We start from the raw sequence: 15,145 nt of genomic DNA, 5'->3' as shown, positions 1-15,145 counted from the left end.
GTAAAGCTAAATTGCAGCTTTTATTGTATTTTAATTGAGTTTTAACTGTTTGTAATTGTATTTCAGTGTGTTTATATTATATTTGTGTTATTTTCAGTGTTTAAGTATCAAAAACAACCTCATTATTTTACATGAGACTAAAATAACTGCAGTTCAACGGGACCATGGACGCATTAACAGGTTCCCCAAACATCCTTATGGGGGAAAATACCTCGAAACTCAACGTCTTTTAAACTAGACACCCCTCCCAGAACCACCTGACGTCGAGTTTTAAGGTACCACTGTAACAGGTAAATGTTAATGATTTTTTTCACTAATCACAACCTCAGTTTTAAATCAGTTCTGATTTTGCACTTACAGATTAACTGCAGGTTTCTGAGTGAATGTGAAGCTAAGACTGAAATTCCTCCTCTGACTCTGTGAGAGTGATACAGAAACTGCCGTCTCTAGATACCAGGGAAGAAAAAAACTGCAGGTGGGAACTGGCAATGCAGTCGGTAATCGGTCTGATTGCTGCCTCATCTTCTGTTTACAAAGACACCAGCTGCTTTACGCCGTGAGCCTGACAAATCAAGCGTCACAAATTAAAAGTGAAAAAAATGTAATGATGGTGTAAAAAAAATCTGACACTCACACGGTCAACTGAACAACTGCTGAATAAAACAGCTCATTTCATTCTACAATTCTACTTCATGATCTGGAGTGATGTGATGCAAAAAGCCACAAGGCTTGAGGTCTAGGGCTTGAATCCTGGCCTGGGCTGACATATCGGTGCACCTTTAGTGCTGGTCATGAGCCCGGATAAATAGGACGGTTGTGTCAGGAGAGGCATCTGACATAAAAACTGTGCTAACTCGCACATGCAGATAAATGATCCGCTGAAAGGAATACTTATCATCATGCGGCACGGTGGGTAGCTCTCGATCCCCAGGAGGGGCAGTCCGGGTCCTTTCTGTGCAAAGTTTGCATGTTCTCCCCATGTCTGCGTGGGTTTCCTTCCACAGTCCAAAAACATGTAGTCAGGTTAATTGGAGACGCTAAATTGCCCTATAGGTGAATGTGTGTGTCTGCCCTGCGATGGACTGGCACCCCGTCCAGGGTGTTATTGTGTGCCTTGTGCCCCTTAAAAAGCTGGGATAGGCTCCATCACCCCCCGCGACCCTAAGCGGTTAAGACAGTGAGTGAGAGTGAGTGATTTCATTCTACATATGTTCTGTTTTGGCTATTTTGCTTGTTCTCCCCCATTTCCATGTGGTCTACCTCAGGATATTCCGGTTTTCATCCACCACCCACAAAAAAAGCATAAGGTGCACTAGCTGCTGAAATCGTCCCTAGCTGCTATGTATGCAACAGAATATGTGTCTAAACGGTGCCACGCCTACCAAGATTCAACATTCAAGAACATACAGAAACAAAACGTTCCTCCAGGACCAGGGCGCAACACAGAATGCAAGGGCAAACACAATGTACAGGGCAGATAAAAAAAAAAATACTACAGTAAACACAAGGAACATTTTTAAACCAAAATAAGACATCTGTTTATTAGTGTACATCATGGCTGCTGTTTGCAAACGTCTTTCTGTTCTATTCCACTGTCGTCCACCAGTAAACTTGGCACAGCCGCACACAGCACTTGAAAAATTGGCAAGCGCTGCCTCTCTAACTTCCACTGCTTATGGAAGGGGGGCAGCATTACGGAAACAAATCCATATTGCTCCGTCTTCTTTGTCATTAAAAGTCTCTGCGTCTGTAGCCAAAGAGACATACTGAAGGTATACGGCTATAATTCAGCATGATGGCATGATGGGTAACTTTAAATTCCTAGTAAATTCCTTAATTTCCTTCAGGACTAATAAAGTATCTATCTATCTATCTAACAAGTAATAGACTGCTTGTATTTGGGTGGCGCAGCAGTGAAACACGCTAGCACACCAGACCTAACATCTCAAACTAGTGAGTCTGAATATCAGTTCTGCTACTGGCAGGCTGGGCATCTACTCGGACAATGATTGGCTGCATCCATTTTTGAGTATGCAAACGATGCACACTTACGGTCCGATGATCTATCCCATAATTCCACTGGAGCTGCAAAGACGTTCATAGCGAAGAAAGAAAGATGCCGGAAAGCGGAGTAAGAAGAAAAATTAAAAATGTTATAAGTACGACCCTGAAACTGGAAAGGAAATGCATAATAGGCAGTTCACAGTACTAGCATTAATTATTAAGTATACATTTAAGATACCAAGTTCCTCCTATTTCTATACGGGCTTGGGACCGACACTGAGAGTGCACCGCTGAACATTAGTGGTGTCTCTTTTGAATACTTGCAGGTCTACTACGGCTGGAGGTTCCAATCAAATAGTGGTGCTATTGACCAGTCAGGCATCTACATACAGATATGAATCCCTAAGTCAGAAAGGTGGGAAGGGTTGAGGCACCATGATGGATTGGCATCTTGTCTGGGCTGTGTTATTGCATCGTACCCAGTGGTTCTGGAGAAACCGTACCCAACACAACCCAGACCAGGAAAAACATGATGGCAAAACATGAACATGAAGTAAAATATATATACGAAACATTTTACAGCATATTTTACTCCTAAATGAAATAGGTAGGACATTCAGGAACGACATGTGCAACATAATTAACCACAGCATAAATTAATTATTTGAAAAAGCGAGTGGGATTAAAAGCAGTGGGATTTTAGAGGCTTGTTGATGTGCAGGAACATCTCAGACAATGAGGCTGTAAAGCTGGCTTGTCTGTGGACAGTAACCTGTATTCCAGCAGCTTCTTTTTTCTTACATACTTGCATAAATAGAGCGTGTAGGTTTTATATTTCAACCCTGACAAAGCGACAACTGTTCCGCCTGACAGTTTGACTCAAAATTAAAGTGACATATATACATAAGCACATGCATGAACACACGCCCACAGTAAAATCCATCCAAGACTTCAAATCCGTACACGGTTTTCTTTGCCAGATTTTAAAATACGTTCATTTTCCAGCAGCAGCGAAACCAATAAATTACATATTTGTGTGGTTTTTTTTTCCGCTGGCTCCTACGCTCTGAAAGCAAACTGACAGCAGAGGCAGCGTGAAGCAGGACGGCGGTCTGGGTCCTAATGCATCATCTGCCACCAGCTGCTTTCTGGAGAAAATGCTTTTTCTGTCCTCGCACGTAATTCCTGTACTTAACCAGTATGCGCCGGCTCAGCTCCTGAAAAGATGCAGCGTGGAGTGTCACTCGAGCTCTCGGAACTTCCCGGGTATGATAGCAGTGAACGCACACTGAATCCTGATGCCAAACCCCTGCTGTACTATCAGACCTGATGTTCTACCAGGTCTGCTCGCTAAACCAGTGCATTTTAAAGGACTTCTGTTGCCTGTTGTGCAGCATGTATCTTTTATTTTACAGCCTACTACCCTATTTTACATAGTGTAAAGAATGGTCTGATTGGTTGAAATTGATCATTTTATTTATTGTTTCATTGGCATGATCACAGCCTAACCCCTTCTTATTAATGAAATCATGTTTCACAAGAGTTGCTAAAGTGTAAAAATCAAATAAATATATATATTTATTTATTTATTTGATTTTTAATGTCACTTTCTACACTTAATTGTGTTACAAATTAATATAAAAGAATGTAATATGCTTTCAAAGCCCATTCCTGTTTCAGCATGACTGTGCCCATGTGCACAAAGCGAGCTCTACAATGAACCTCCAGTGTCCTGCACAGAGCCCTGACCTCAGCCCCACTGTACTCCGCAGCTTTGGAATAAACCAAACGTCACGGCCCGGCCATACAAATTCTCGACTGAACAGGCACAAATTCTCACAGCCATACTTCAAAGTCTTGTAAGAAGCAAGCTTGTGAACAGATCACACAGAGGTGAGTCAGTTTTAATAGCATTTGTTTTTGAAAGTTTTAACATTTACATTTTCAGCATTTAGCAGATGCTTTTATCCAAAGAGACTTACATTATACAGTCTAAGCAATTGAGGGTTGAGGGCCTTGCTCAAGGGCCCAACAGTGACAACCTGGACCTTCTGAGTACTAGTCAAGCAGCTTAACCACTAGGCTACAACTGCCATATGTCCAACAAGCTCATGGACAGGTGTCCCAATACTTTTGGTCATGTAATGAATGCATGTTATTATTATTTAGATTCAGTGTTGATGGGCATGGTGTTGATTGAATATTCAGATAGGTATACAGTGCAGCTAGGAATAGAGTTCTCTGATGGATAGGGCAAAGGAACCGTTTCAGAGGTGGTTAGTTTTGGTCTCATCGATCAGAAGGAAGAAACGTACGCTGGATGAAAAAGATGACTGGCAATTTTTTAATTGCATTTAATGCATTACAGTATATACTGTACGTCACAGCTACCCCCCCCCCCCCCCCTTCCCAACCAATATCACAATATACACCGATGAACCATAACATTAAAACCACCTCCTTGTTTCTACACTCACTGTCCATTTTATCAGCTCCACTTACCATATAGAAGCACTTTGTAGTTCTACAATTACTGACTGTAGTCCATCTGTTTCTCTACATGCTTTGTTACCCCCTTTCATGCTGTTCTTCAGTGGTCAGGACCCCCACAGGACCCCCCACAGAGCAGGTATTATTTAGGTGGTGGATGATTCTTAGCACTGCAGTGACACTGACATGGTGGTGGTGTGTTAGTGTGTGTTGTGCTGGTATGAGTGGATCAGACACAGCAGCGCTGCTGGAGTTTTTAAACACCTCGCTGTCACTGCTGGACTGAGAACAGTCCACCAACCAAAAATATCCAGCCAACAGCGCCCCGTGGGCAGCGTCCTGTGACCACTGGTGAAGGTCTAGAAGATGACCGACTCAAACAGCAGCAATAGATGAGCGATCGTCTCTGACTTTACATCTACAAGGTGGACCGAGTGGACACGGTACTTAAAAACTCCAGCAGCGCTGCTGTGTCTGATCCACTCACACCAGCACAACACACACTAACACACCAAGAAGAACAGCATAAAAGGGGGTAACAAAGCATGCAGAGAAACAGATGGACTACAGTCAGTAATTGTAGAACCTCCAAGTGCTTCTTTATTGATTTGTTACACTACCATCCCTTCTGAGAGCAAAACATTATAACATAACTGAGTCGATAACAGCTACTACACCCCCGAATGGCTTGGTACGTAACGAGAGCAAAATATGGATCAGCACAAAGAGAAAGGAAAGTACAGATCATCAGGAATAACATCATCATCATCAAGAATGAAAAATAACCCGCTTAACCCTGGACTGTTTCATTAAAAACAACCTCACGAGGCACGAGGTGGCACTTCAGAACAGTAAGAAATCATAAATCACTGTAAACTTGTTGCACGATCTAGCAGAGCCTCTCCGTTTGACTGTTCGTGTGCAGGATGAATCATGGGTGAGGAATCGCAGAGTAGCTCTTCACGACACATTAGAACCCAACACGTATCAGCGGGTCAGGAAACAAACCATCAGCCTGTTTTGAGAAAATGTGTTGCATAACTACCCCGTAAACGTAAAGGTCAGTGAGCAGATCTGTAGAGTCGTAACCAGCAATTCTTCTGCTGCGTACAATTCAATTAATACAAGATACAGGGTTTTAAATCGCTCGTCCAGAGGCCACAACCTTCCACACAGGTCCTATAAATGTAACGTCGTGAATGTGTCCGATTCCTAAAAAAAAAGAAATGAGTGAAATACTGTTATGTACTGAAATTAAATGACTCCTTCTGAGGAGAGTCATAATCCTAAACTGCCTGGAGTCATCATAAATTATGCATGCATGCAATATGTAGGTGTCCTCGAGTTTCGTTCCTCAAATAGACCTGAATATTACAAGACAGATGATTTTGTGAAATATCTTTTACACCAAAATCTTACCCAGGATAAAGGGGTTAATAAAAATGACGTATATATGAATAAATAAAACAGGAACGGTCATATAGGGGTGGAAATTCAAGGTTGGCTTCATGGAATGAACAGAGCTGCTCCCCCCAGTATAAATATCATAAAATAACGGTAAAATACACTAGCACATCAGAGCTGGGATTTCGAATACATCGTTTTGAATCTCAGCTCTGCCATCCGGCTGGGCTGGGCGGCTACATGAACAACGACTGGCTGTTGTTCATCCAAAAAGGAAGCCGGACAGGCTGATGCAATTACGAGCTCTGCTGGCTGATTGATGGGAGTCGAAGAATAATGCTGATCAGGGTGTGGCTCTCCATACACAGGGCTGACACACACTGTCACCCTCAGCTTGCTCAATAGGAGTTTTTGGTTTGTTGGTTCTGGATTCTGTAAAGTTGCTTTGAGACAATGTCCATTGTAAAAAGCAAAATATAAATTAATTTGACTTGACTTGACTCGTGCAGGTGAAAAAAATGCAGTCGGCTACTGCACACGTGTCGGAGGGGGAGTGTGTCAGTTCGCTCTCCTCAATCAGGGGCGGGGTTCAGCACCAGTAGAGAGGAAGCATAACGCAATTGGGTAAAAATTGGAAAGGGGGAAAATGCATTAACAATAAATAAAAATAAATAAAAATAAATACCACACACCCACACATGGTTTCCACAAAACAGTCAAATCCAAAACCTCTCAAAATCTCAACAGCATTTCCATCAGATTTCATACAGCTGAGGTTGTGAAAGAACCTGCGACCGTAACATTTCACCCATCGTGGCTCACATCAATTCTCATCAATTTGCAACTGTGTTGGAAAACCATATGGATATCCATCAGGCAATCACTTCACCCTGCCCGACCGGGGTTCCAGCTGTGCTCCAGCTTCTGATTGATGATGGGCGAGATGACAGCATCAAGCCTGCAATGCTGCACTGAAAATCAATACCGGCCAGAACATTGTGGTACTATCACGAGCAGTTACCATCACTCATTCACAAACACTCGCAACACCAAGTCTCCCCTCTGCAAAGTCCACTATAGGACCAAAAGTGTGTGGACACCAAACCATATGCTTGTTGTGGCCATTAATATGGTGATGCCTTCCTTTGTTTGTGGCTACAAAAGCCTCAGTTCTTTTGGGAATGTCTCTTACTCGTTCCTGTTCCATCAAAAGAGCATTTCTGATGGCCGAGAAGGCCAGGCTCTCGAAGAGAATCCCAATTCATCTCAGTAAAGATTATTGAAGTCAGATGTATGCAGGTCAGTGGAGTTCCTACACATTAAACCTGCCAACCATGTCTTTAAGGACCTCACACTGGGGTACAGACATGCTGTAACAGAAATGGCCTTTCCCAAACTGTTTGAGAGATATTTTTTATTTTATATTAATGATTTTATACAGTCATTAGCAGTGGTTAATAATTGGAGCTTAATAATTAGAAGAGGAGCCCATATACTGGTCTATCTACAGCGTCAGTCTCCTTGCTTGGCATGGTGCAGACTATTTCTGCCAGATTATTACAAATAATAGGTCACTGGTCGCTGGTTCAAACCCCACCACTGCCAGGTTGCCATAGTTGTGCCCTTGAGCAAGGCCCTTAACCCTTAACTGCTTGGACAATATACTGTCACAGTACTGTAAGTCGCTTTGGATAAAAGTGTCTCCTAAATGCCGTAAATGTAAATAACAGTACATGTTTACACAGGACGAGATCAAATCTGCCATAAAGAAAACAGAATCAGTAACCGAGGCATGAAAACCATTTAAAAAATCTCTCAGAAAACACAAGCACATCACAGCTCAGCATCTCAGTATCTCAGTATACGTATCTCATCCTCTATAAACACATGAGCATCACAGCTCAGCATCTCAGTATCTCAGTATACGTATATCATCCTCTATAAACACATGAGCATCACAGCTCAGCATCTCAGTATCTCAGTATACGTATCTCATCCTCTATAAACAGGGCCAGTGATAGCTCAGTGGTTAAGGTACTGGACTAGTAAACAGAAGGTTGCCGGTTCAAACCCCGCCACCACCAAGTTGCCACTGTTGGGTCCCTGAGCAAGGCCCTTAACCCTCAATTGCTCATCGTGTTCCGCTCATTGTGTAAGTCGCTTTGGATAAAAGCGTCTGCTAAATGCTGAAAATGAAAATGAAAATGTAAATGTAAACACATGAGCATCACAGCTCAGCATCTCAGTATCTCAGTATACGTATCTCATCCTCTATAAACACATGAGCATCACAGCTCAGCATCTCAGTATCTCAGTATACGTATCTCATCCTCTATAAACACATGAGCATCACAGCTCAGATTGTGCAGATTGTGTCTGAAAGTTCCAAGTGAGTGGCTCGTCATTGTTAAAAACAACTCATGCAACTAATGAAGCCCTTAAAACACCTGATTTGCAAATGTGTGCTTTTATGGGGGATTCTAATCAGAGAGTTAAATAATCTGAGACTGCAGTAGACATTAAAATTTGGATAAACCACCTGTTATATTAGCTGTGTTGAGGTATTTAAATTGTGCTTGTCTTATTGGTTTATTGCAGAAACATGAACGTTTGTAAATTTTGCTAACAAACCTAATTTGCAGTGGGGGTTTAATCATTTTGATTGCAACTATAAATTCTATATTTGTGTGATCTTGGCTAGCAATGCTGAGTCAACAATGCACAGGAGAATGGACGGGGAAGCATGACTGGGGTAATGTAGCGCAACAACTATACTAATACAAATGCTAATATTAAACTAAAACAAGGAGACATAAACCAAAGTCAACAGACCAACTTTCGGTTAACTATTTTTACTAGTAGGTCAACAGCTTGATGGCTAACTAATTATGATAACAGTTATATCACAGAGTACAATACATACTAAATAGCTCTTGTTACTATAATCTTGAATTTCTTAAGAACTCATAGCAAAAAAGACACGTGAAGCAACTAACAACCTTTCTTTCATCCACAAAGTGTAGAGTACACACGTACTATCCCTTCAGGGGTTACTTTAATTTTAAAGCTTTAATCTGAAACTGAAAAGGTGTGTGAGGGTCGTACGATACGATCAAAATGTTGACAGTTTGGAAAATGCAAATAAAATCAGTTACTTTCACTTTTGACTTTTTTGTGATTGAAGACAGGATGAACCTGAGATATTTTATGTTTTATCTGGTCAGCTTTTATTTGTTAATTTACATCCATTCCTGCATTTCAGGCCTGCAACACATTGAGGGGACGGGGCAAGTGGGGATGGGGCAATTTAGGGCTAGTAATGAGATTCAAAAAAATTAATAATGATGATTAATGATTACATTTTCATTTACATTTTCAGCATTTAGCAGACGCTTTTATCCAAAGCGACTTACACAATGAGCAATTGAGGGTTAAGGGCCTTGCTCAGGGACCCAACAGTGGCAACTTGGTGGTGGCGGGGCTTGAACCGGCAACCTTCTGTTTACTAGTCCAGTACCTTAACCACTGAGCTATCACTGGCCCACTGATTAATTATTTAAAACTGGCGATGTCAACAGGTGATTGTCATCATAATTCTTATTTTGCCCCGATGTGTTGCAGGCATCAAATTTAACATTTTATATATTTACAATACGATCAGGGCGGCACGGTGGCTGAGTGGGTAGTACTGTCGCCTCACAGCAAGAAGGTCCTGGGTTCGATCCCCGGGTGGGACCGTCCGGGTCCTTTCAGTGTGGAGTTTGCATGTTCTCCCCGTGTCTGCGTGGGTTTCCTCCGGGAGCTCCGGTTTCCTCCCACATTCCAAACACGTGAAAGTGAGGTGAACTGGAGATACAAAATTTTCCACGACTGTGTAATGAGTAACTACCGTTCCTGTCATGAATGTAACCACAGTGTAAAACATGACGTTAAAATCTTAATAAACAAACAAACAAAACAATCAAGTAGCCGAAAGCATTTCCAAAATACTCCTTGCACTTGTGTCAGTTAAATAAAGGTTCAAGAGAATAAACAAAAATCTCAGATGTTTGTTTCTGTCATTTTACAAAACCTTCCAACCTTTTCAGAAATTGATTTTGTACATTTTTATTCTTTGCTAGGTATATTGAGGGTTGTCTGAAAATGGATTTTCCTTTTCTAAAATCAGAACTCGGTGGGTAGCACTGTCGCCTCACAGCAGGAAGGTCCTGGGTCCGATCCCCAGGCGGGGCGGTCCGGGTCCTTTCTGTTTGAAGTTTGCATGTTCTCCCTGTGTCTGACTGGATTTCCTCTGAGGGCTCCGGTAAATGGGCGTGTGTGTGTGTCTGCCCTGCGATGGACTGGCGCCCCGTCCAGGGTGTTACTGAGTGCCTTGCGCCCATTGAAAAGCTGGGATAGGCTCCAGCACCTCCCCACGACCCTGATTGGATAGGCGGCTAAGACAGTGAGTGAGAGAGTGAGTACAATCAGAACTTCTGTAAACCAGTTTTCTGTAAATCAGTTTCTACCTACTGATCTGTACCTACTGCCTACATATAAAAAAGGTGACATTGGTTTCCAATCTCAGCTCTGCTACCAGCAGGTCAGATACCTAAATGGACAACGACTGGCTTGTCCGAGGGTGGGGATACCGGAGAGGGCTCCTCATAAGTGCTGCAATTACGACCTCTGCTGGCTGATCGATGGTGCTGTACAGAGACGGGGGATAATGGAGATCGGTGCGTGATTTTTTAAAGCGCAATACAAATCATCATATGTACCCGTACTATGTACCTGCAGGTGAAAAGAAGCGGTTGGGTACTGCACACGTGTCGGAGGGGGTGTGTGTTGATCAGGGTGGAGGTCTGCAGCATTGGTAGAGGGAGAGAAATGTGCTTCACTTTTACCTGCATGAATGTAGAGTTTTTTACACTTTGAGGGCTCGCTATATAAACAGATATATAATCTCAGAGGAGACGCGTCCGCTCTTGATGCGAATAACTGCTTAGTCATGAAATAATGAAAACAGAGTCTGTCTGAAATGATCTACAGATGGCTGAGTGAGCGTCAGTCTTTTAGACAAACACAATCGCCTTCATCACTGAAGCTGAATGAGCAATTTACAGTAAAACAAATGAATCACACTGAAATGAGGTGATGGTTCGATGTTAACTAGAAAAACAAATGAGCTAGCAAAAATATGTTTAACAATAACACTTAATTACAGCTATTAATTTTTAATATGAACACGTGTTCATTTACACAGCAAATACACCGAGCGGGCATAACATTATGACCACTGACGGGTGAAGTGAATAACACTGATTATCTCTTCATCACGGAACCTGTTAGTGGGGGGGATATATCAGGCACCAGTGAACGTTTTATCCTCAGAGTTGATGTTAGAAGCAGGAAAAATGGGCGAGCGTGAGGATCTGAGCGAGTTTGACGAGGGCCAGACTGTGATGGCTGGACGACTAGGTAAGAGCATCTCCAAAACTGCAGCTCTTGTGGGGTGTGTCCCGGTTCTGCATTAGGAACAGTGGTAAACCGGCGACAGGGTCGTGGGCGGCCGAGGCTCATTGATGCACGTGGGGAGTGAGGGCTGACCCGTGTGGTCCGATCCAACAGACGAGCTGCTGTAGCTCAAACTGCCGGAGAAGTTCATGCTGGTTCTGATAGAAAGGGGTCAGAATACACAGAGCATCACAGTTGCAGGGCTGTTTTGGCAGCAAAAGGGGGACCGACACAGTATTAGGAAGGTGGTCATAATGTTATGCCTGATCGGTGTAAGTGTTGAAATGTATTTGCATGTCTGTGTGTCATTTTGAAGCTAAAACCTGAGTCAGATACTGTGTAAATAACTGTACTGTATTCATAAATAATGTGTTAAATGTGATAACAGCAACTCCTGACACCTGAACTGCACCTGAACCCTGAGGTCTTGTATTTCAGGGCTAAACATAAACTAAATGGTCAAAAGTATTCGGTCACCTGACCATTTGCGTGTCTATCTTTTTATCTAGAGGAACAGCCGCTCTTCTGAGAACGCTTCTCACAAGACTTTGAAGTACGTCTGTGGGAATTTGTGCCTGTTCGGTCGAAAAAGAATTGGTATTGCTGGGCACTGATGTTTCGGTTCGTTCCAGAGCTGTTGAGCGGGGCTGAGGTCAGGGTCTTTAAATCAAGCTTTTCTTCATGTCTTTATAGAGCTCGCTTTGTGCACAGGAGCACAGAACCTTCCCTAAACTGTTGCAATGAACATGCAAACTTCACACAGAAAGGACCCGGACCACTCCAGCTGGGAAGCGAACCCAAGACCTTGTCATTGTGGGCGACAGTGCTACCCACCGAGCCACCGTGCCGCCCACCTAACCGGAATGAGTAGTTTACTAAGGACAAGTTTATAAATGAATGAATGACATCCACACTGAAGCCATAATTAACTTCTTAGAATTAATTAACCAAGTCCTACGTGTACTACATGAGTCTTTAAATGACACTCTGCCTTTTTGATGTGGTCGGTGGTGGCAATGGATCCTTCACAATCTTGACAAAGCAGTTACTAAAGGAAAGTGAATGAATGACCAAGGGTTAGTGTACTGATGTTCCTTATTGGTAGACATGTTCTCCATGCTCTTCAGTTAAATCCTAAAGCCATGTTTCGATACGCAACCTCCATCATCGCTTCTGTACAGTGAAACTGTAGGATTCACACACACATACACACTGTGTAAAGACTGTGATATGGATACAAATGCTCCAAAGTCAGCACCCTAAAGCTTCTAAAGCACCCGGGAGTTTCAATCCCGACCTTGACGACGGCACCACTGCTTCATGTTTTTTAAATTATACAGACAGTGGCCTTGGTACCTGAAGTCCCAAATGGCTCTGAGTGACATTTCTGGCTCGTGAAAATACACGATTCACTTTATGTACAGATCTTTTTAGATTTACGTATACCATTGCAAAGCCATGGAAAGGGTTCTGAACAATCAATCACCAAGTAGATCATAATCATTAACACAGAATTAAAAGGCCGTTCCACAAAGTTGAAAGACATAGCAGCTTTTTGTGCACAACCAAATACAACGCATTTATACAGAAGTACAACGAAATTCTTCCTTCGCGTATCCCAGCCTGTTTGGAAACTGGAGTCAGAGCGCAGGGTCAGCCATCGTACGGCACCCCTGGAGCAGAGAGGGTTAAGGGCCTTGCTCAGGGGCCCAACAGTGGCTGCATGATAGAGCTGGGATTCTAACTCTAAGCCTTTCAGTTGATAGCCCAAAGCTCTAGCCATTAGGCTAAGTTAATGTATGTATATTCTGTTAAAAATACACACAATAAGCTCATGTAAAAGAAGGCCTATGTGTTTCAATCACTCAGTCACAATTCATTCCCAGACTGCCATGATATATACACCGATCAGCCATAACATTAAAACCACCTCTTCGTTTCTACACTCCCTGTCCATATTATCAGCGCCACTTACCATATAGAAGCACTTTGTAGTTCTACAATTACTGACTGTAGTCCATCTGTTTCTCTGCATGCTTTGTTACCCCCTTTCATGCTGTTCTTCAATGGTCAGGACCCCCACAGGACCCCCACAGAGCAGGTATTATTTGGGTGGTGGATGATTCTCAGCACTGCAGTGACACTGACATGGTGGTGGTGTGTTAGTGTGTGTTGTGCTGGTATGAGTGGATCAGACACAGCAGCGCTGCTGGAGTTTTTAAACACCTCACGGTCACTGCTGGACTGAGAATCGTCCACACAGCGCCCCGTGGGCAGCGTCCTGTGACCACTGATGAAGGTCTAGAAGATGACCGACTCAAACAGCAGCAATAGATGAGCGATCGTCTCTGACTTTACATCCACAAGGTGGACCGACTAGGTAGGAGTGTCTAATAGAGTGGACAGTGAGTGGACACGGTGTTTAAAAACTCCAGCAGCGCGGCTGTGTCTGATCCACTCATACCAGCACAACACACACTAACACACCACCACCATGTCAGGGTACTGTGGGGGTCCTGACCATTGAAGAACAGCACGAAAGGGGATAACAAAGCATGTAGAGAAACAGATGGACTACAGTCAGTAATTGTAGAACTACAAAGTGCTTCTATATGGTAAGTGGAGTGAGTGTAGAAACAAGGAGGTGGTTTTAATGTTATGGCTGATCAGTGTACATTTCTTTTAAATGTATGTAAACTGCACCACGACTGCATGTGACACCCCAAGTTTATCATTCACCTGCACTACACACATCATTAACATAAACACAGGATCGTTCCATACACGAGCACTGATCCGTGACTCTAATCCTCCAGCTCTGGGTTTGAATAAAGCACTAACAGCACGATACAAGGCAGATTTTCACATTTTAGGACAGAACAATAGAACAAAAGCGTTGGCGGAGCAGCCCGGACACAAAGCTTACCTCAGAGCAGACTCCACTTTTCACTCCGACAGGAACACTGTGTGAAATCCTGACCGAACCCTGAATGCTGAATCCTACCGATGCTGCGCACGACTGTGTGTGTGTGTGTGTGTGTGTGTGTGTGGATAAAGACAAACCGAGGGCGAATCCTGGATTACCGGGAGATCCGACAACACAACGACCGAGCGGGCTTTCTTGTCAACCAGTCACCCAGCCTCCTGCCCGCCCCGCTGTCCGTTTAAACACCACCTCCACCTCCACCATCTCCTCCTCCTCCTCCTGCTGCTGCTCCTTCACATGCTTTACACACACACACACACACACACACACACACACTGTTTAAGATTCAGAATTCGCACACACACACACACACACACCTCCATCTCCGTTCCTTCAACACTGGCGCTTCGACTTCAACCGCAGTCGATATAAATCCAAACGTTCGTTACAAAAAAACCGTTAAACTCCAACGGCTGAATATTTTTAAATTTTCAAATTTAAATTTAAAGCCAATATGCAAATGAGCACCAATTAGCCACGCCCCGTCAATTTTCGCTAACGGTAGATTCACGTGCTGCACGCTATGGGGGCGGAGTCTGGGGAAGCCGTCATCAAAGGTATGCAAAATAGATATGCAAATTACGCGCTTATTAGCCACGCTTGGCATGCTGTAGGGGGGCGGAGTCTGAGGAGGCGCTCAGTTAAACGTATGCAAATTGATATGCAAATTATGTGTGTATAAGCCACGCCCCTGTCACTGAAGCCTTCACACGCATATGAACCTGAGTGACTCCCATTCTTAATCCATAGGGTTTAATATGATGT

At 43.3% G+C, this 15,145-nt stretch overlaps 1 protein-coding gene across 2 annotated transcripts in view; it reads right to left on the bottom strand.

Annotated features, from left to right (window-relative positions):
* pde4ba (phosphodiesterase 4B, cAMP-specific a) overlaps nt 1-14,358 on the bottom strand; it is a 217,289-nt gene extending 202,931 nt beyond the window's left edge. For both annotated transcript variants that reach the window (XM_062998065.1, XM_062998066.1), the window contains exon 1: nt 14,321-14,358. The gene's annotated coding sequence lies outside the window, so the exon portion shown is untranslated. The remainder of the gene's footprint in view (nt 1-14,320) is intronic.
* Nucleotides 14,359-15,145: the final 787 nt, after the last annotated feature.

The sequence above is a fragment of the Trichomycterus rosablanca genome, chromosome 6, assembly GCF_030014385.1.
Source record: "Trichomycterus rosablanca isolate fTriRos1 chromosome 6, fTriRos1.hap1, whole genome shotgun sequence".
Lineage (NCBI taxonomy): Eukaryota > Metazoa > Chordata > Actinopteri > Siluriformes > Trichomycteridae > Trichomycterus > Trichomycterus rosablanca.
The sequence above is the reverse complement of the archived record's forward strand: the minus strand, read 5'-3'. Positions and strand labels throughout refer to the sequence as shown.